At 43.4% G+C, this 22,068-nt stretch overlaps 1 protein-coding gene across 1 annotated transcript in view; it reads left to right on the forward strand.

Moving 5' to 3' along the window:
- Positions 1 to 17,086: 17,086 nt before the first annotated feature.
- acsl3a (acyl-CoA synthetase long chain family member 3a) overlaps positions 17,087 to 22,068 on the forward strand; it is a 33,727-nt gene continuing 28,745 nt past the window's right edge. The window contains exon 1 of the mRNA XM_030108376.1: positions 17,087 to 17,196. The gene's annotated coding sequence lies outside the window, so the exon portion shown is untranslated. The remainder of the gene's footprint in view (positions 17,197 to 22,068) is intronic.

The following is a 22,068-nucleotide window of genomic DNA, read 5'->3' on the forward strand; positions in this document are numbered from 1 at the left end:
CCCAGGTCGGTGAAGCGACCCTGGCTCAAGTGGAGGAGTTTAAGTATCTTGGGGTCTTGTTCACGGGTGGGGGAAAAATGGAGCATGAGATTGACAGGTGGATCGGTGCAGCATCTGCAGTCATTGTATCAGTCCATTGTGGTGAAGCTGAGCCGAAAGGCGAAGCTCTCAATTTATCGGTCAATCTATGTTCCCACCTTCACCTATGGTCATGAACTCCGGGTCATGACCGAAAGGACAAGATCCCAGATGCAAGCGGCAATCTAAAGATAAGAACTACAACTATAATAACTAAAAATCACCTAAAATAAAACCAAAAATAACTCAAGCAGGCATTTTTATTTGTTAATCTAGTATATTTTTTACCTTTGATCTCCATTCCCTGGTTCAAATAAAACTTAATCGAATTGAAATGGTTCAAGGTGATATTGGGGCGGGGGGGGGGGGGGGGGGGGGTGAGCTACAGATGACGTGCGCCAGCCAGTGCATTGCCTTTGACACCCCTTCGGCGAGGCAGGGGGTATCATCGAGAAAATTCCCCTAACCTTAACCCTTCCCCTCGCCCTACCCCTTGAAAGGGAGTGTCTAGGGGAAGTGCCTGAATTCCCCCCTAAGAAATGGGACAACCCTCCGAGATCATCATGCATCATCAGTAGTTGCCCGTGACGTATTAAACTGACACCAGTATTGTTTCAAAAAGCGCTCACAATGCTGTTTCCAGCTGCACTAATCTCCCTTTCCTGGGCAATTGGATTGTTTTTTGTGCTATCTTCTGAGAAACAGAAAAATATAAGAAGAAGAAGATGCCTTTGACACCTGGGAACGCTGTTGCATCAACTGGAGGTATTTACAGCAGACCGAAAATGTTTTGTCGTCAACGTTAGCCACATTAGCTAACACATTAGCATGCCAGCACGACAACGGTACTACAGTTGTGATTTATGTTCAGTAAACTCGTTTTCATGTAATGTTATCAACAATAAACGATAACTTATTTCAGAGATCAATGTTGAATCTGAACTCAAGCAGGACTTTCGTCTCAGCCGAAAATCCATGCAGGGCTTGCAGAGGTTACTGCAGAGGGACCAGGACCATGGCTGGGGTAATCAGCTGGAGGTGCTGATCTCCACATATTGGCTTGCTCATGGCCTTTCCTACCGGGTTGTGTCTGCTGTTTTCAGTGTGCCAAAGACAATGGTCCACCGCATAGTCCACAGGGTTGCACAGCAAATATGGCACAATGTGCTATATTTTTCCCGAAACCAGAAGATCTCCCAGCAGTTGGACAGGGATTTGGCAAGCTAGCAGGGAGCCCGGTATTCAACACTGTTGTGGGTGCTATTGATGGCTGCCACGTCCGGATTAAACCCCTCATCATCACAAAATTGACTATTTAAACTACAGGGGATTTTTCTCAATAAATATGCAAGCAATCTGGGATTAATCGGGTAAATTCCTTGATATCTTTGTTGGATATCCTGGTTCGGTACACGACACACAGGTCCTGAAAAACAGCAGCTTTTTGAGGACACAATACTACCTTCCTGCAGGTTATATCCTCCTGGGTGATGGCGGCTATCCCTGTCTGGACCAACCAATCGCACTCATCACACCGTACAGAGAGCCCGTTAATGGACAGATCCAAGCCACCTTCAACTTCTACCATTCCAAAGGACGCAGCATCATAGAAAGAGCATTTGGCATGAGGAAGACGAGATGGAGATCAACACTATTCAAGGCACTGGAAGTCTGGCCCACATGTGCACCTTTGGTGATTGCATCATGTGCGTTTTTACACAATGTGTGTATTGAAAATGGAGACATGCTGGAACCAGATGCAGATGTGTTGCAGGATATTCTGATCCCCCAACCTCCCCGTGAGCAACTGGCACATAATGAGAGATCTGGAAATGCTACAAGAGACAGACTGGCTGCCTTGGTCTCTGGCCAGTGAATGTCCTGTAGCAACAAAGCTGTGAGACTGACAAGTGTGTACTGTACTGTACTGAAGCGATTACATTTTTTGTTTAAGGCACAGATGCCAGTTTATTGCATCTGTCTCAGGTTTTGTTTTTAATGTTTGTTTTTACATTTGACATTTTGCACATTCATACATATCCAAATCACCTTAGTGATGGTTGAATACAGATGATTGTCTTTGTACATGGTTTTTTTGTCTCTCTTTTATTTCATTTTTTGTTACCTTGAGTGGCTGTAAAATAATTTCCCTCTTTGAAGGATGTTGCTTATAACAACAATTAATTGTTTGCTTCTGGCATTTTGTCCACCATGTACTCAAAAAGCCTCAAGAAACGCTCGGTTTTAGCTTCACTTTCTTCATGGCGCTTCTGTTCCTTTTCACTTTGGTCTTTCAAGAACTTCAGTAGGTCGCTGCTCTTCTTCTTCTTCTTAGGGGAAGGGGTTGGAGGGGTGGAGGTAGCCATGGCGGAGGATGAGCTGCGGGCTTGTATGGATGCGCCTAAGATTGAGGTGCTCCCTGAGGTAGAGGTGCTCCCTGAGGTGGAGGCGATGCCAGAGGTGGAGGCGATAGAGGGGCCCGGCTCTGGGGTCTCAATCCTTCGGGGCTCAACCATTTCCTGACAGAAAGAAAAAAGGAAGAAATGACAGGGATATATATGCCAGAACTAGGTGATACGGCCACAAAAATATAACTGTAGCTTCACCAATCACATCATTCCACATAAACAGAGCATTTTACTGTTTAATTTTTGTAATGCTTTTCAGTAGCCTCACCAAAAGTACTGAAACAGGATCCTCATCAGCCACAAAGGATGAAACCAAAAGTGGAGGTTCAATTGAAGCAGAGGCGGGGCGTGCCAACAGGCAAACCAGGCATTTGTCTGGGGCCCCGGCTTTTAGGGGGCTCCTAGGTGCAAATTATGTGCAAAAAGCTATTTTTCGGTGTACATAGATGGGGTGGGGGCCTGATGAATTTCTTGCTTGGAGCCCCCAAGGACCCTTGCCCCACCACTGAATTGAAGGCCTGGCACCGAGCCGTTGTCTCCCCACTGTCACTCCCTGATCCTGTTTTAGGAGTTTTTAGGTCCTGCAACAAACACATATAAAACCCCACATTGCAAATCGTTATATTATGTTTTCAGGGCCATTTTATAGTGGACTTAAGTGCACTTAAGGATTATGAGCTGTTATGTATCTCATTAAAATTCCTCTGATTACCTTGTATTTTTTCTTTAAATTTTCCCACTTTCTGGCAGCCTGCTGAGGGGTGACCTTGCCCTGAAGTCCCAGGTTGCTGAGAAACGCCCTGTATAAAAAGTAAAGTGAAATATGAGTGAAAAGTTATTTCACAAAAGAGGGGTGCAGCTGTGATATGTGAATGGTCGTGCAAGAATTAAAACAAGTTAATTGTTAACGTAACGTTAGAGACATGAGCAGATGCACTCAACGCTAAACAACTAGCTGTCACGTAACATTGCAGCGACCTCAAAATAGCAGTTTTATTATTTTTTTAAACAAAAAACACATTTGTAGATTTCTTTCGCTGACTCGGATGTTTTTTTTTCACCATTTTGCCGGCATTGCCCAGGGCATTGTGGGAAATTTCACATAGCCCTCGTTTTCTAGTGTGCTCCGGGAAAATCTCTGTTTCAAGGGCCAGATAGCTCTTGCACTTCGCCCTCCCCCTCGGTCTGAAGGGGGAAGAAGTAGAATCGGGACACCCCTACCACTTCATGTGAACGCGCAAAACGAAGGGTTAGGGCCAAGGGCTAGGGCGAAGGGGAGAATTGGAATTCACCCTATGTCTCTCGGCTGGCCTGGGAACACCTTGGGATCCTCCCAGAAGAGCTGGGGGAAGTGTCTGGGGACAGGGAAGTCTGGGCATCCCTGTTGAGACTGCTGCCCCCACCAACCGGTAGAAAATGGATGGATGGATGGAAAAAAAAAAGGAAGTCAAATAGCTCAGGAGTAGGCTGAAGCTATTGCTTACATATGCCTACCCCGAACAGTCTCATAAGATGTGCTGCTATATATACAAAGACTTAAATGAATCTAACATCAGAACTTCAAATATTACAAAGTCCTCTCAAGGCACTGATCAGCTGGCTGCATGCACGAGGGACTCATGTACAAAGGCTGCGTTCACACCAAAACATGACATACGTTCTTTTTTTAAGGCGAAGTGTTGATTGAGTGTGACAAGGACCAAACTGGTAGGTGCACTGGCTCTGCACATCACCGACACTGTGTAATCTGTGTCCACGAATATTAATTTCTGAAGTAACACAGTGAAACAGGCCACATTACCAAAATCAGCTGCAGTTATACAGGCAGAAAAAAATGTCTCTTCATCTTAAATATATTCACACTTTTCATAATAGAAAACAGTTGAAATTATGTCACAGTATAAATGCAAAAGGGTTGGGAAGGACCCACATGCAGGCAGCCAGGCAGAGTTCAAAACTCATTTATTTGCAGGGAACGGTAACGCAGGGATACAGGAATGCAGGATTCAGGAATGAGCAGAGCTGAGGCAGGCCAGGACACACAAGCAGAGCACGCGGACAGACCCACAACGAACCAACAAGACAAACAAAGGGAGCAGGACTTATATAAGAGGGCAAGACAGGTGCAACACATTAGGGCAATAACGAGGCGGGTGACCAGGCAGGAGAACATGAACAGACAAGCAGGAGAGACAGGGCATGCAAAAATGAGCAAACAACAACCAAAACCAGCCCAGAGAGCCCCCGCATGCCCAGAGGGGCACAGGGCGTAACACTGAACCACCAAATGTGATTAAATGATGAAATTGTCTGGAGTGGTGGGTCATTATTTTCACTTTGTGAGGTGCTCATTTACTTAGACACCTGTGCCCTTCAGTTTCTTCGCTACCTTCAACAGCTGAAGGATCTTTGGGATGTTGCTCTGTTTTTGAGGAATAGTGTGACAGGCAGATATGTTTCTGCTGTCGAGTGGGATGTGTTTATTTTGAAAGAAGTTCATGACTTGTTGTTCCAGTGTGTGTAGTTAACCTGGTGGTGTATCCTCGCCTTCCTTCTCCTCTGCTGTTGCGGTGGGTTGTCATGAAGCCAGTATCATGCTTTTTTTTTTTTTTTTTTTTTTTTTTTTTGTTTATTGCTCCGGATCATCTACTTTCTGTTGTTCTTCAATCTTTACATCCTTTTCTCAGATAACTTCTCTCAGCTGCCACTCTTCCTCAATCAACTTCAACAGTTGTTTTTGTTTAATGTAACCCACTTCAGGGTATGTACACGTCACAGTCTAGGTTCGTAGGAGCTCAGAGTAGAACAATAACCACTGGACGCAGAGGCAGGAATGATTTGAAACTCTTTTTTAGTTCCACAATTATCTGAATAATACAAAAACACACAATACAACCTAGAGCCCATTAACTAAGAAAACAAAAATGAAATAAATTTCCAAATGGGAATGTTCCTTGGTTGTTTGGATCCAATAGTCAAAAGTCTAAGTCAGAAGTCAAAAGTCAAGGATTTCCGATGAAGGCTCTCGTTGGTGTCGGTCAGTTGGACTGACATAAATCCTACCACTGAATCCGTTGAGTGGTGTGGTGGAATTCAAAGTTCTACTTGAAGCATAGAAGGTCCACTGGGAGGCTCGCCATCAATTGGATCACTCATCAGCCTCGTTGGGCACGAAAGCTGAAGCTTCACTCTTTCCAAGCATCACAAAAAAACTTGACCTGTATTTAGAAAACAGCTTTACAATCCAATTCAAATGCATAGAACATCTTTAAATGATCATCTAAGTGTTTGAAATGTTCAATTCAAGATGGTTGTACAACACTGATAGATCTTTATCGAACAGGAGATCGCAATACGGCTTACATACTGAAACCCACAGTTAATCTTAACCATCAAGAGTTTATCACGTCAAAATGGATTATTTCAATCAATTCAAATCAAAAGAAATAATGTTTTCAAGATTTCATTCAACCAAAGAATTCTTACCTCCACATGAAGACATAACATGTGCCTTCTTCATGTGTTTCTCTAATTTCAATCCTTTTTTAACATCAGAGTAGAGATTTTAATTGAAATACATCAGTTCTCATAACATAAGTAACTTAAATTACAGCTTTGGTGCTTCTGGTCAACTTAAATGAACTTTTGTACTCCTTTTGAACACAATTTAACTTCCCATCACATGTGCAAAAGATGATGAGGCATTTCACAGTAAAATTCTCACATGGGCTCATTCCAGTAAAATTGAGCAAATTAACACAAATTTCACTATCAATCCATTAAAATAAAAGCTTTTAAGTGCAACAGATGAATCAAAAACAACTTAAAATGTGCAAAACACCTTTAATTGAAACAGCATGGTCACCTCGTGACATCTCCACATACACACACATTGCAACACCAGGGGACTAGCTTACCAAGGGTTTTTTCGGCAGAAACGCGGCTGGAAAGTCCTTCAGTGACAGTTTTTCTTCTCTCTAAAACGGAATTTTCGGACCATGGTATCAACAACTACTTCATTTCTCAGTTTGACTGTTGAATGTACAGTTTTCATACCTTTTTTCCTGTTTTTCTCTCTCACAAGGAATTTAAGACACGCATTAGTGAAGTTAAAGCTAGGGTCGACGATCTTGGAAAACTAGCATGTAGCACGAATGTAGCATCTCCCCAAGGCTCCGCCCAGCTCCCACCCCATTGGAGGAGCTCCCGTTGGGAGCGAACACACTGGACGCGGAAGTGCCGCGCGCGCGCACGGAAGCGCCACGCGCACAGAGTTTGTGATCGCCTCCAATGTTATTAATCTTTCTGACTGCCCGCACACAACGCGCATAGGAGCGCCGCGCGCCCGCTCCGCTTCGTTCTATTTTTCACGCGAGCTGCGAGCGCCGAGAGCTCCTTGGCAACGCGCGCGCGCTCTGAACCAGGGCCAGTGCACGCCATTGAAATGAACGCACAGGGGGCTGGTAGAACGGCGAAGGGATTTGATTGGTTTCTTAAGAGCGGTCCGCGCGGTACGATTGGTCGGAGTTTTTACTGTCCTTTGGCCGCTACAGTTGTCAGATTTTTTCCGCACCTTTTTCCGTCCACATAATGTATTGACTTCTCCCAGGGGGCAAGGAGCATTTCACTCAGTATGTCAAAAAGTGCTTTTGGACAACATCGTCTACCCTAGCTTTAAGCTGCTTCACTAGTGCAGCCTACTACTTCCTGTCTTCAAAATAAACTTCCGGTTTTTCAAAATAAAATACAAAACACTTATAAACATAAAGAAATAATAGGGCTCGAAAGGATGACATAAGCAGTGGAATAAAACTGCAATGCATTGTGGACAAGTCGGGATGCGGTAGCGTCTGTTTACGCCAGCTATAGGCAAGATGCTGCTCTCGTGTTGCTCTTTAAATTTTGTTTGGCGAGTTTCTACAAATTACAAACATGGTGCAGTCGTGCTGTGTCATTAACTGCCACAGTTGTTCCCACGATCGCTCCAGTAAAAAAAAAAAAATAATGAAGGGATGACATCTTTAGATAAGAGCGGCACGGAGCGGCGTGGAGCGGTGCCTGCATGCCGCTGTGTGGTGCCTGCATGCGGTGTCGGACGGGGGGAGAGTTGTGGGGCGGTGCAGCGCGGTGCCTGTATGCCTTCACTATGGTGAAAATAAATATTGTAGTTCAATAGCTATTTATGAAACTTCATTTTAATGGGAAATCCTCTGTGAGACTGCGCCATTTACCCATGCAGTAATGTCAGACTATTTCTTGTTTCAAAGTCTTTTCTGTTTATAACAAACCTTCTTGTGTAGTGCAACGACACTGTTATAGTTACAGTTCAAATAAGGTGCAAAAGTCTTTGTGCAAACAAATATCACTGCAAATATATAAAGTATGATTAGATTGTGCATAAACAAATACCACTGCAAATAAAATGAAGGAAAACAATGTACACCTTGCTGTCCACCGGCGTCCACACAACTAAGTCACAAAACTTTGCAGCTGTCACAAAAACTTGAGTCTGTCTGGCTCAGGCTGTAGTATTTGTGTGTCTTCTTCAAGGCAAAATGCCCATCATTGAAGTCCAGACAAAAGTTTGTGCCCTGACAAGCCTGTAGCGCCATGCTGCTGCGATGCTTTTTTTTTTTTTTCTTTTCCCAAAATACTTACATTTATGAACTTCTTTCATTGCGGACGCCGCCATCTTGCCAATCTTGGAAGGCTTTCTGGGAAATCTGTGGCGGCCGGTGGCGAGGGGCGCTTGTTTTGTCCGCCTACACCGTCAGTGGCGGGTGGGGTCAATTCACTTCCGCATTGGCGGGGGCGCTCGTTTCCCACCCGCGCATTCCAGGCGGGAAGTGTTGAAGAAACCAGTTTACTGAAAATAATCGTCTATCTGTTGTGTTTGGAATGCGCCGGGAATGCGCGGGTGTGGAAACGATCACTCCCGCCAATGCGGAAGTGAAGTAACCCCGCCCGCCACTGACGGTGTAGGCTGACACAACAAGCGCCCCTCGCCACCAGCCGCCATTGGATCATACCCCTCCGTTTGAAGTGTACCGCGGGAGAATATCCTTTTGGAGGGGTGACTGGCCCTCCTTCTTGGCCCTACCTCTATGTCATAATGACAATTGGGACACTCCTACCCATACACGTGAACGTGCAAAACAAGGGGTAGGGCCAAGGGGAAGGACTAAGGCAGGGGTGGGGAATCCTGGTCCTGGAGGGCCGCAGACCTGCATGTTTTCCATGTCTCCCTGCTTCAACACACCTGAATCGAATCAAGATTCATGGCCAAGTCCAACAGAAAGCCAGATAACGAGCCTCATTGCAATCAGCTGTGTTGAAGCAGGGAGACATGGAAAACATGCAGGTCTGCGGCCCTCCAGGACCAGGATTCCCCACCCCTGGACTAAGGGGTGAAATGGGATTCAGCCTGAGCCCAACCGGGTCTGAACAGGGTCCAGCTGGTCTCGGTACGGTCCGTGGCCTTCCTGTTTCGGTCCATTTTTCCTCGTGTTTACTTCTGTCTGTCACAGCACGGTACGTGATCATACACGGTAAACACTGTAAACGTGAACTCCCGTATTGCCCACAATACATTGCGAGAAATCACGTGTCCTTTCAAGCCCTATTAAATAAGGATTGGAAATTAATGGATTGTATATTTTAACCCTTCTGGAGGTGGGTTACATTAACAACAGCACTTTGCTCTCCTGGCAGAAGGTTTAGTGGCTTTTTCACTTCCTCCATATCCTCTCCCACCTTATTTGCCATCTTTCTATATTCCTGGGTCAAATTATGTTAAAGGTGCCTTAAGGAGTTTGCACGTTTTATGCGAAACATCGCCCCCTGCAGGCCTTGGGCATAATGCAGCTTAGTGAAAAACTCGTCCCTGTGGCTGGCATGCAAGGAAAAGGGGGACTCCGTCTTCGCTCGTTTAGAAGCGCTCAAGTAAGATTTAAGTTTCTTTTACCTGGTGGAGTCTGTGCTGGAGTTGTGGCAGTGCTAGAAGCCAGTCTTTTCTTACTTTCTGGAAGATCCTGCTCAGTTGTTGCTCACTAAGCATCTGGCGGAGTAATGGCGGACAAATCGAAACTCAAGGAGCCGGAGCGCGCATTACATCATTCCTTTCAAATTCTCCCCAAAAAAATGCTGGTGCCGGACCGGCACTGCAACTTTCAAGTGACAATTTAGCGCTGTTAGAGGTACTTGTAATGAATATGTCAGGGCACATTGTACACATCATTAAAAATGTGTAACATATTTATGGTGGAAAATAAGTATTTTTAAGGTTGTAAAACTCCTTAATGCACCTTTAAGGTAATTTGATTTTATTGGCTGCAAAGCACATATCACCAAAATTACTTCTTGATTCACCATTTGTCAAAAATGAAGCCCAAATTGGAGACAAGACTTCACCTTATCAAGCAAATGCTTGGTTAAAGGCTTGGATGGTAGCTTCTTTAGGAGATTTTTTGTGGATTGCCAGAGCTGAGCAACCCAGTTTGTCATTGCAGCAGCCATCTTGGATCTCATCCTCATTTATTCATTAACAGGCAATCAAGCCCAAAAAAGTGAGTGTATTTAAAAAATACAAAAAACAACAGCGATTAGTTTTTCAGGCATGCTAATTCACAATGTCTCACTCCAGACCAACAACAAAACAGCCTTAGCTTAGTGACAAACACAAATGAATCAATTCACTTTGATCTCCTGTGTTTGTGTTTTGGATTGGAAAAACCTTCTTTCTGCATTTGCATCACCTGTGTCAAATTAATACAAAGAATTTAATAATATAATGATAACAGGCAAACACTGGCAGTCAGAAGCACAGGTTTTGAAAACTTTTGATGGATTTCCAAATGAAAATCTAGAATTGTTTGACACACAGCTTCACATATTCCCTTCTTCTTATCCATCCATCCATCTAAATACTCAACAGAGACAATCCAAATCAATGTAGTCTTGACTTCACTTGTTGTTTTGTACACTCCCAGCAGGAGGCAACAGGATCCCACTTGTTCAATTCAAGTATGTAGCTGCTCTACTTTGAGTCCCTCCGGATAGTTCTTCAACATAGTTGGTGAGGGGAAAAATGCAGAAAGTGCTGCCTTCTGTTAAGCCTCAACAGAAAAACACACGGTATTCAGGCATCTGTAAGCTTTCAACTCAAACCAGGATGTCCACAACTCACAGGTGTTAGTGACAATGCATCAGAGTTGTAGAAAATGACAGGGAATTTGCACAATTTGAACACAAACAACAATGTACAAAATGCAGGAAAGGAATGACAATGACACAGTTTCAGAAAAAGGACATTGAAGCCATGGTCGTGTTTGCTGAAGCAACAACAAGTGTTTTGACAGATGTAAATCCCAGTGTGCATGTCTGCTTGTGTGTGTGTGTGTGTGTGTGTGTGTGTGTGTGTGTGTGTGTGTGTGTGTGTGTGTGTGTGTGTGTGTGTGTTTCTGGATGGCTCAGAGCTGTTTCATCAAACTGAAGAAAAAGTCATTCAGACTTTGTCCACACAGACAGGACAGCAATCCCGGTTGCAAACTATTTTGAGTTCACATGAAACTGCATCCAGAAATGTGGCTCTGGCTTTAGTACGATCGATCCGAAACAGATTGTGGAGAAGCTGAGGTCAAAGATTATGGACACCAGTGTCTGCAACTGGGTCCTCAGCTTCCTCACGCAAAGGCAGCAGACAATCAAGACAGGGAAAACAACATGAAGCTGCATCACTGTGAAAACAGGATCCTCCCAGGGCTGTGCACACATGACTGTACTGCTTCCCATACTTCTAAAAAGATAAAGTATACAGATGACACAAAAGTTGTGCGAGAAGGATGACGCTGCATACAGGATGGAGGCGGACTAGTTGACATATTGGTGCAGATCTCACAACCTCGTCTTTCATGTGAGAAAGACAAAGGAGAATGTGATGGATTTTGGGAAATCCAGCAGACTGGACCATTGGTTGCTCGTTATCAACAATGCTGTGGCAGAGAGGAGAAGCAGTGTCAAGCTCCTGGGAATTCACCTCACAGAGGATCTGTCCAATGCAACCAACAGTTTCCATCACAAAGAAAGCCTAGCACAGACTTCGTATGCTCAGGAGAGACTGAGGATAGGCCAGTCCCCCAACCACTCACCTGACCACCTTCCACAGGGGCACCGTGGAGAGCATCCGGCCAACAACCTCACCTCCTGGTTTGGCAGCTGCACTGACTATAGGAGGCAGCTGAACAGGAAGGTCCTTTCTTTCCTTCATTTGTCTTACTTTTTTAACTGAGGACTACACTATTTCTGTTCTTGTACCCAGTACAAAGGAATAACGAAAACATTTGACCTTTGACCACATGAATCCACCAAAGTTGGAGTATCTGTTCATCACAGAAAAATAATATTAATGCCATTTAAATTTACAATTCAGTAACAGGACTGCATTATCTTTGAACAAAAAATAACCCGTGTTGTAGAAGCAATGCTAGCTTGGGTACTGCTGGTGCCATAGCATTAATGAACAGCCATCCATCCAGGAAGTCAATTAATCCTGTGCAGGGTTGCAGGGTGTTGAGCCAATCCCAGCTATCTATGGACGAGGAAAGGTCACCAGTCCATTAAAGACAAACAACCACACACAACCAGGATTAAATTAGGCTCATCAATTAATCTCACATGCATGTTTCTGGACTGTGGGAATACATTAGACTAACTGGAAGAAATCCAAGCAGACACAGGGAGAAAGTGCAAACTCCACACAGAAAGATTCTGGCCGTGTCTGAACCCAGAACTTGCACTGTGATGTGAGAGTCTGTTATGTGGCGCATTAACAACGACGCCATGTAAATTGAATGTTACTGCAATGTTAAAACATATCCAATTTACACCATGTGGTCAAATATGTGAAAATATACATGCTGCATGATGCTTTGATTTATCAACAAAACCATACATTTTTTGAGAAGCAAAATATTATATTGTGGTGATCATGTGGACAGAATCCACCATTCAGACTGAGGGGCGGGGTTTCGACTCCGCATATAAGGCGCTGCACCAAGTGTGCGTAAGTGGTGTTTCCTGGTTATGGAAAATAAAGAAGATCAGTGTGTTCAGCTCACTCCGCCTCTGACTCCTGTTCTTCGGCACCACACTGGTGACCCCGACTCGCGACTCTTCGCCGAAGTTTCCTAGGATTACCCGATGGAACAATGATGCTTTTGTGAGACTGCCGGAGTTTTGGGAGAACGATGCCAGGGCATGGTTCACACACGTGGAGGTGCATTTTGCCTGCCGCAGCGCGCACGACAAGGTGCGGCGGTATTTCCACGTGGTCGCCTCTTTGAGCAGCTCTACTACGGCCAGACTGGTGGGTTTCATCTCCAACCCTGCCATTCACGGCAAATACACCGAACTCAAAGCCCACCTCCTCAAGACCTTCGAACTGTCCAGACAAGAGAGGGCGCGCCGGCTGCTAGCCATACAGGGCCTCGGCAACTGAAAGCCATCGCAGCTCATGGAAGAGATACTAAACCTGCTAGTGGAGGAGCAGCCTAATTTCCTCTTCATGGAGCTTTTCCTGTGCCAATTGCCGCCCACTGTACAGACCGCCCTGGCCAACACCACCATCACCGACCCTGCTGGACCCGGAAGCTGACCGTTTCTCCCTCGCGGCACATCACCCTCTTCACGAGGTGCCGGCTGCGGTGTTCAGCCTCGCCAACCCCGCGAGGAAAGCGCGCTCTCAGAGGGACGGCGTGCCATCGGAGCCGCAGGAGAAAGAGGGACTGTGCTTTTACAACGTGCGTTTCGGGGACAGAGAAAAGGATTGCCGTCTTCCCTGCTGCTTCAAACCGTCAGAAAACGGAGGGGGCCGACGCTCGCTTGTGGCCGCTATCGTCGGCGACCCCGAAAGGCTGCTTTTCATCAAAGAGATCGCCTCAGGATGCAGATTTCTTTGTGACACCGGCGTGCAGAGGAGCGTGATTCCCGCTTCCAGGACTGAGAAGGTGGCGGGCGGGAACGGCCTGCCGTTAGCCTCGGCTAACCGTATGACTTTATTCACTCAGTTTGTTCTTGAGGACCTGCACCTTTGTGGAGAGCTTCTTCCCATCCAAATCCATGAGGACTTTTTATAAAAACTCGAACGTGTACTTCAGGTCCTTGGGATAGCTCAAGTTCAGACAGTATGTCATGCCAAGCAAGAGTGCAATGCCACTTGCCAGGTCTCTCAAATCTTGGAGCACTGAGCATCCTTCAACAATGATGCCAACATCCTCGGGTGGATCTGTGGCGTCGGCTCCTTCACTCTGGATGACGTAGACTCCCAAAATGGTTCTGTCCATATCACGGCTTGCCAGAAAGATTCAATCAATCAATAAAACGCCATCACAGATGTTAGAGGATTCATTTCTATGTAAATAAAAGGAGGATTGAAACTCAGAGCAGCAGTTTTAGTGAGCATGTCCACCGTCACTGAGACAAGGCAGTGATGACAGACATGAACTTTGTGAAGTAAACGCAGCTGAAGTTATATGTTTACATAGAACTATCATCTACTTTGAAAACATTCATCAGCATGACCAGTTTAGTCAAATTATTTAAAAAATATATAATAAATTAATACTACTAATAATATAATTCTATGTCTCTCGGCTGGCCTGGGAACGCCTTGGGATCCTCCCAGAGGAGCTGGAGGAAATGTCTGGGGACGGGGAAGTTTGGGCATCCCTGCTGAGACTGCTGCCCCCGCGACCCGGCCCTGGATAAGCGGTAGAAAATGGATGGCTGGATGGATGGATGGATAAATTATGTCAGGAAAGAAGCATACATTTACATTGCAGTAGTTTATGGGCGCAAACTAAAAGTTGATGGGTGCAAACCAAAATCACACTGTCGATTTGTTAAGTCTAGACTTGTTAAGTCTAGATTACTTCATATTTAGTTAAAAATTTAATCTTGAAATTTTGTTGACTATGTAACTATATTACAGCACAATTTCTATATCACTTTTCAGGCTGGCTCTGATTATAACTATAAATATTCATGGTCCCAATTTTAGAAACCAACAACTGGCTATTCACTGTTGGGTGTTATATTCAGTGAGATAATTTACAAGTAAGCAGATAAGAGCTCTAAAGTTGAGATTTCAGTGATATTTCTATTTGGAATCTGTTGTTCTGAACTATTCATATGAAGTTCAAAATGATATCACACACAGTGAATAAATCCATCAATCCATCAGCAAGCTGAGCTAAGAGATTCAAATAAACCCATCAAAAACGTTGGATTTATTTTTTTCGCATTACAAAATCTTGTAAGTGCTTAGGGAGGAATCTTGCAATTACTCCTTGATGACGTTGTCTGGCTTTTCATTCAAGTATAGGCACACGGCTTTCAGAATGCATCCCCGCCGCACTTCAACACTGGGATTCTGTGAGATACCAAAACGTATTTTAAAGTACGGTAACTTAAAAGTTAAATTCAGGTTAAATTTAAAGGTAATAAAGAAAAAAATTTTGAATAACGTATTAATTAAAAAATTTTCATAAAAATGAAAGGACTAGACAGAAGGCTTAAATCAGCCTCTTACTTTAATTTTATCCATACATTCATCCACCCATTTTCTACGCTTATCCAGATGAACAAAAGAAAAAACAAAACCGTCGCACAGTCGCGCGATGTTTCAACCTTAAAAGATCTTCCTCAGGCAGAATGCATGCTACAAAGAAATAAAATAACAAATTTTTAATTTACCAGCACCGATAGGCTTCTCTCACAAGGATTCTGTCGTCTCAGTCGAGCATGGCGCAGAATGAATAATGACAGACAATGCTCGGATTCGGCAAAAATGCATTATCCGTAACAAGTAGTCTCCCCCCTAGTAAGAACCTGCTAAAAACGTACTCTTGGCTGAAGAAAAAACTTTTTGAAATATTTTCCTCAACAGACCATGTATACATGTCATAATATATCATTATATAAATACTTTCATAGATATTGAGTTGTATTAGGAATATATTTACAGTTTTAAACTGACCAATTCACAGATGAATGGTGATGGAGATTTTCCGAGTCACATGTCACAGATGCTGAGGTAAAACAATAGTGCAAATTGCAACTGGAGCCAACAGCGCATGTGCAAGTACGGAAAGCGCATTGGGACAATCTTCATTCACTTAAAGGGATGGCGCGTTTAAAGCAAGTGGGTTACATTGGTTTTAAACAGCTTTATTTATTAACCTTAACATCACACATTTTTATTTAAATGCAACAATATCTACTTGTGTTGACTGTCAAAAATGAATAAGTCGTAGTAAATTCACCATAAAGCACTTATTTAATTTGAACAACACCAGCGTTTCATTTCTTAGAGTGAGGGTTTTGTGAAACTTGATTGTATTTTGCACAATTCAACATTGCATTCAATAAATCACACAGGCCCACCTGAGGAACACAGACAGGGAGGGGGAAGGAGGAAAGACAGGGCAATGCTGCCCCTATGTGACGGCTGAGGTGGGGGGACATGACACCATCTTACCTGAGGTATAGACCAGACCATCCCAAGGCAAGGCCAAGCCTTGAAGTGAATTTTTTGAAATGGGGTTTTGGGGGTTCCATTTATATGTCGTACTGTAGGTTGCAAGAGCCACTGACAATGCAACTTTTTGAAAATGACTTCCAAGGTGGACATTTTTGAAACATGGTTCGACTCCATCCCCAGAGACATGGGTAATAGCACCACTTTTATGAAATGCTGGACCACAGTTGTAGCAAATAGTTCTTCTGCACATTCAAAAGTATGGACAACAATAACAGTGACCTCCACAGTGACATGAGTCCCAGTCCATATTCTCCTTGTAGTAGCAGTTTTATACTTGAGAGTCACCATAGCAGCAATCAAACTGCTGTCTGTCCTTGTATGTATGCAGTGGATTGTTCTCTGTGCTGTTTTCCTCACAGCAACAATAATCAACAGAGCCAGTTAGTGGAAGTGCACAGTCATTAAACCAACTGTAGCATTTCTGTGAATGAACATTATTTTCCAAATTCTGCTATTTGTGAGGAGGGAAATGCCAAAAATCACACGTTTTTACTTGAAACTTTGTAAATAGGGCTTTACTTTCAGTTTGGTGTGAATAAATGTTGATATGATAGGTGACCTGGCCAAGATATTTTTTCAACTGTTCAGCTCCAGTGAGCAATCCTGAGAAGAATGAAGATTTAAAATGATCATTAATGGAATAAAGTTAAATAACACGAGGCAAGCACGTCACAATATTTAAAAAAAAATAGGGGAGAAATTGTTAAAGGAAAAGTGTGTGCATGCAGTTTATATGTGTGTGTCTTGAGTGCGCGTGTTGCCTCTGACTCCTCGTGACCGTCAGTAACCCGTGCAGCCGGCTCGAGGTCCGGCCCCTTGCACGCGCCACCTCAGCGAGTCCAATCATAAGGCGCGGGGAACCCCCCCTCACCCACACTACCCCTCTCACCCCGTCCGTCCCTGCCGCGCGAGCTGGCATCCATCATCATCCACAGCCAGCGACGCGAGACGTGACGCCACGCCTCGCGTCGCGAAGCACGAGCCGCGTCGGTCTGACCGGGAGCCGGTGGATGGACGTGGCTTCACAGAGGAGGTCTGAAGCGCTTCGGCTCCGGTGTAACGGGACACTACACGTCCCACAATCCTCCGCCCACCACCACCAGCACGCGCCAGGTGAGTCCTGTCCACACGCACACGCATGAGATGCTGCGCGAGCGTCACGTTGTTAAAGAAATAAACTTTCTTGCTGGATTATGTTAGATGGGTTTTAAAGCGTTTTTATACGCATTTGGAGAAGATTAACAATTTCAGAGTGAGGCTTCAATATTCCCACGTCAGAATTTTGACGTTTGGCACTATTTATTATGATTAATATTTTACATTGCATGTTGGGTGATCATTCCTAAAATTTCATAAATAAGATTTTTAACACTAGTACAGCCACTCTAAATAGTTGCACACAGAAGCTATTGCAGGTTTGTTATGACATATTCTTTTAGAACCACCAGAATTTCGAACACGGTTTAATATTTGATGCACCAATCAACCCTGAATTAATAAGGATTCAATTCATGAGTTAAAATACTATTTTGTGCCATTGATACATGATAAAATGTTTTTAAAAAGCATTAAAGTGATCAAGGATGACACATTTAACAATTTCTGGTTTAAAAAGTCTCAAATTGGATTACTTTCTCACTGGATTCCTGCAAATTATTGACAACATGGTATGAGGAAGTCCCCAAAGGGCTTTATGTTATTAATCACATTCAGCCATTCATATTCACAAACCAGTGGAGGTGGCTGCAAAGCAATGGTTGTCAGCCCATCTATTAGGGTTAGGGTTAGGGTTAGGGTTAGGTTAGTTAAGAGCAATTTAGGGATCAGCATTGTGCTCAAGGGTGCTTCTACATATTACCTTCTGATTGAGTGACAACTTGCTGAGGACCAATTGGAGAATATAGACTGGGAGTCATTGCACTCTGGAGGCATTGTTATTATTCTCCATTTACTATGCAGAAGAACTATATAGTGCACATGCGCAGTAGCGTTATTTCTGCAGTTAAGATGTAGATGTAGCCTGAGTTTTTACATGACGATAGAATTGGAGTGTTTTGAAAAAGTTCCACCTTGGGAGTCATTTTAAGGAAATTGTGTTTTCAGTTATCTGAGCACCATTGACAGGTACACAGACCCCAAAACACAGAAAGTTTTGCATTTTCGCTTAGAGATATTGTTGCGTTCCTTAAGGTCAGTATTAGGCATATGTTTGATAAGTTTTGTGCTTTTCTCATTTGTTGGACAGAGATTATGCTGTCAGAATTGCCAAATTTAATGATATCATTGTACATTGAAGATACAAAAGAAACATATATTGTCACTTGTTTTGTAAAAGGCAAAGGAAGATGCTGGTTCAGCATTGCTGAGATTTGACAACCAGCTGTTTTATTTTCACATCTTGCATTATTGTGTGATAACATATGACTTCCTTGAGAAAGAAGTGTTACAAAACCTAAAAAATCCTAGTCTTCATGCTCTTTATCAAATTATAGTTGCCACATCACAAACGTACTAGAACAAATCCAATAATGACCAAGCAAAAACATGGTTATTAAATTGTAGAAACATAAAAAAAAAGTTGTACTGCATATTGAAATCTGATGTTAAATAACCAAAGCCAAAAATTTTTCTTATTGAATCGACTGCAGCAAAAATCTTTAAGGTTTAAAATTAGCTGAATAAAAACAATTGCTTTCTATTTTTATGGGTTGTTATTGCACAGCATGTTATGTTAAGTGAAGTTGCGCTTCATAACAACATTTTTTAGCAGGATTTAGACTATTTGGTCTGCTGGATTAGAAAGGTTTAAGCTTAGGTCTGTTTGTGTAGTTCCAGTAACCTAAACAAAATATGATTTTTTTGGAAAAAAGAACAACAACACACAGAACCCAACTATCAAACTAAATCAGTTTTGAAAATTGGGTCAGCTTTTTCAGATTTTCACAGTTTTTTGTGTTTTTCTTTTTTTTTTTTTTTTTTTTTTGTAAGTTATTTAAGATACAGGCTAAAATATAGACTATTTGCTAGAATTAATGTCTGGATGTCTGGAGAGCTTTCATTATTATTTATTGACTCATTCCAGATGAGCCAGCAAACAATTTCCAAACTCCAGAAGTTTAAAGTTCGCTCTTAAGCCGCTATTGACCGGTGTGTGTGTGTGTGATCTGCATAATCCAACCGACACAGACATACACACACTCACACACACACTGACCCTCAGCCGTGTTGGTGGCAGGTCGTGTTGGCCACAATGGCTGTGTTCAAGTCTCCGCAAGACTTGAGCGGAGTGGGTGTAAGTGCGATGACGTGTGCGCACAAAAGACCCCATTGACTCCATACCCTGAGGAAGCCATGATTGTCCTAGACGCACGCACGCCCGCTCACCCCACCGACACGCACATCATGCCACTACATTACTCAATTAATCCAGCCAGAGCGCCTGCTCGCCGCAGGAAAACGTTTATTGAGCAACTACGAGTTTGCATATTTTAAACTACCCTTCCAAGGCTGGAGATTAGACTAAATCTTACTTATGCAATTTGGGGGCTTGGCCTCTTTGCAGAGGCAGACAGGAGTAGGTTTTGTCAACGTGTGATTGGATCTTTTGGAAAGCCCCCGACAGCTGTTTGGAACTTGTCTCTGCTGGCTGTTAACTGGCTGATCGAGCTCATCATTGTCATAAATGAATTATGGATGGTCTGTTTGTGGACTCCAGCACCTGCGTCGTCAGTGTGTTCAGTAAATTTATGTTTGTTCTATGTTGTTTAAGAAGTTTTAGACTCACATAAAATATCTACATTTTTTTCAGAATAACTTTTTATTGTCCATGTGTCACCATTACGTCACAGACTTCCTAAGTAAAGGTTTCAAGTGAGAGCGTGTCATTTTTGTGGCCTTCGTTTCAGAAAAGCTTCATGTAAAGCAAGAAACAAAAACACAAACTGAGCACAGTAACACGATGAAGCCATCTCATAATGAAGCTCATCGCTAGAACCTACGATCCCTCAGGTACAGACATGCACAATAACACATGTTTAAACACTCTGGATGATCAATAAAAAGAATGTCAGTCTCAAACAATTACGCAATGCTAAGCCATTCATAGCATTTTGGTCAATTTTCTGACTTTTATTTCAAGTACTAAAATCAAGACTTTGCCTCTTCTTTCTTCGTATTGCATTCAGCCATCAATTAAACCAGCTGAAAGCTGGATTATCTAGGATTTTTTTGTATCTTTATTTCAAACATTGCAAATTCAACTTTACTTTTTAAAAAAGCATGGTTGCAGGCCTTAAACCTCTGTCAGTATTTGTAAATTCTCCTGTTTGGGTACCAATATTCATTCATTCATTTTCCGCCGCTTTATCCCTTTCGGGGTCGCGGGTGGCTGGAGCCGATCCCAGCTGCTGTGGGCGAAGGCGGGGTACACCCTGGACAGTTCGCCAGTCTGTCGCAGGGCTGACATATAGACAAACAACCATTCACTCACACATTCATACCTAGGGGCAATTTAGGGTGATCAATTAACCTACCATGCATGTTTTTGGACCGTGGGAGGAAGCCGGAGTACCCGGAGGGAACCCACGCACACACGGGGAGAACATGCAAACTCCACACAGAAAGGCCCCGAGCCCCGGCCGGTATTTGAACCCAGGACCTTCTTGCTGTGAGGCAAGAGCGCTAACCACCGTGCGACCTGGGTACCAATAGTCTCTTCTTTTGCAGACTACAAACAGCTCAAACAGCAGGAGGAAAATTTGACCTCTGATCTTTTTGCTCTCATCTGATCGCCAGTTGACTGCATCTTTCCTCTCAGTCTCGTTCACTCTGATGTCTTGTGCACTAAACGGATGACCACGGGCGGCGGACTGAAACATCTGTTCCACCAGGGGACAGTTTTTATCCATGTAGTCCTGGCCCTTTAACAAGCAGAAACACAGCAGATCATGGAAAAGAGCCCGCATCCCACAGGGAGAGAACTGCTGGTGAAATCTGTGATTTATTTATGAGTCTCAAAGGGACATTTGAAGGATGACACACTGGGAAGAGAGTGTGTGTGTGTGTGTGTGTGTGTCTTCTCAGGCAGCCATGGGAACAATGTGGTGCTCTAGGGCAGCAAGATGAGCCTCTCCCTCATATGAATAATGAATCAATTCTTCAAAAACGAACTGATGGAGAACCTCAGATTGTGTTTGTGTGTCACTTCGTAAATATTCTTGATAAAGGATGCATTTTGTTTTTCATCTCCAAATTTACAAACAAAACTTGATGGCCTGAATAGAAACGAGTTTGGTGATCCTCTGGTGATCTCTAATGATGCCTCGAAAGACCGTCTGACTCAGAAGTCATGTGACGTCTGCTAGAGGAACAATGGTGAGGAGTATTGGAGCTTTTGTACTTGTGAAATAAGTCCATTTGCAGAGGCGATCAGTAGCTACTGTGCACCAAAAACCAGACAATAATATTGTGACTCATCAGAAGTTTTCATAGATTTTCCTGTATTGTGAAACTTTATCCTAAAATTTTGTAAATAATTTGCAAAATAGTATCAAGACTCTGAGTGGAGTCTTTCAAATCACATACTGTGTTTAGCCTCAGATTAAATGTTCCAGGCAAAAGATTGTCAGGCTGACATTGCAGTCTCTTGTTTGTTGTTTTTCAATAAAAAGCAAAGCAAGGCCACAGTTTCTGCTAATCAGCCATAAAGAGCTTAGTTAGCTTCCTGACTGCAGAATACGGTAAAAGGGTAAAATTAGTGAACTCTAAACCGTGCACTGGCCTCAGACATGGAGATGAAACTCAAGCCGTTCCCTCATGCACACCTTTAAGCAAATACATCCAGCACAAGTCAAATTGTCATTCCATTATCTGCTCCTCATATCTGTGGAAAAACTGTGAACACTCAACTCAATGAATTAGTTTTCTCCAAAAGTAACAGTTAACTGATGTCAGGGACAAGATGTGGCATATGGTGAATATTTCATT

This window comes from Salarias fasciatus, chromosome 14 (genome assembly GCF_902148845.1).
Source record: "Salarias fasciatus chromosome 14, fSalaFa1.1, whole genome shotgun sequence".
NCBI classification, from domain to species: domain Eukaryota; kingdom Metazoa; phylum Chordata; class Actinopteri; order Blenniiformes; family Blenniidae; genus Salarias; species Salarias fasciatus.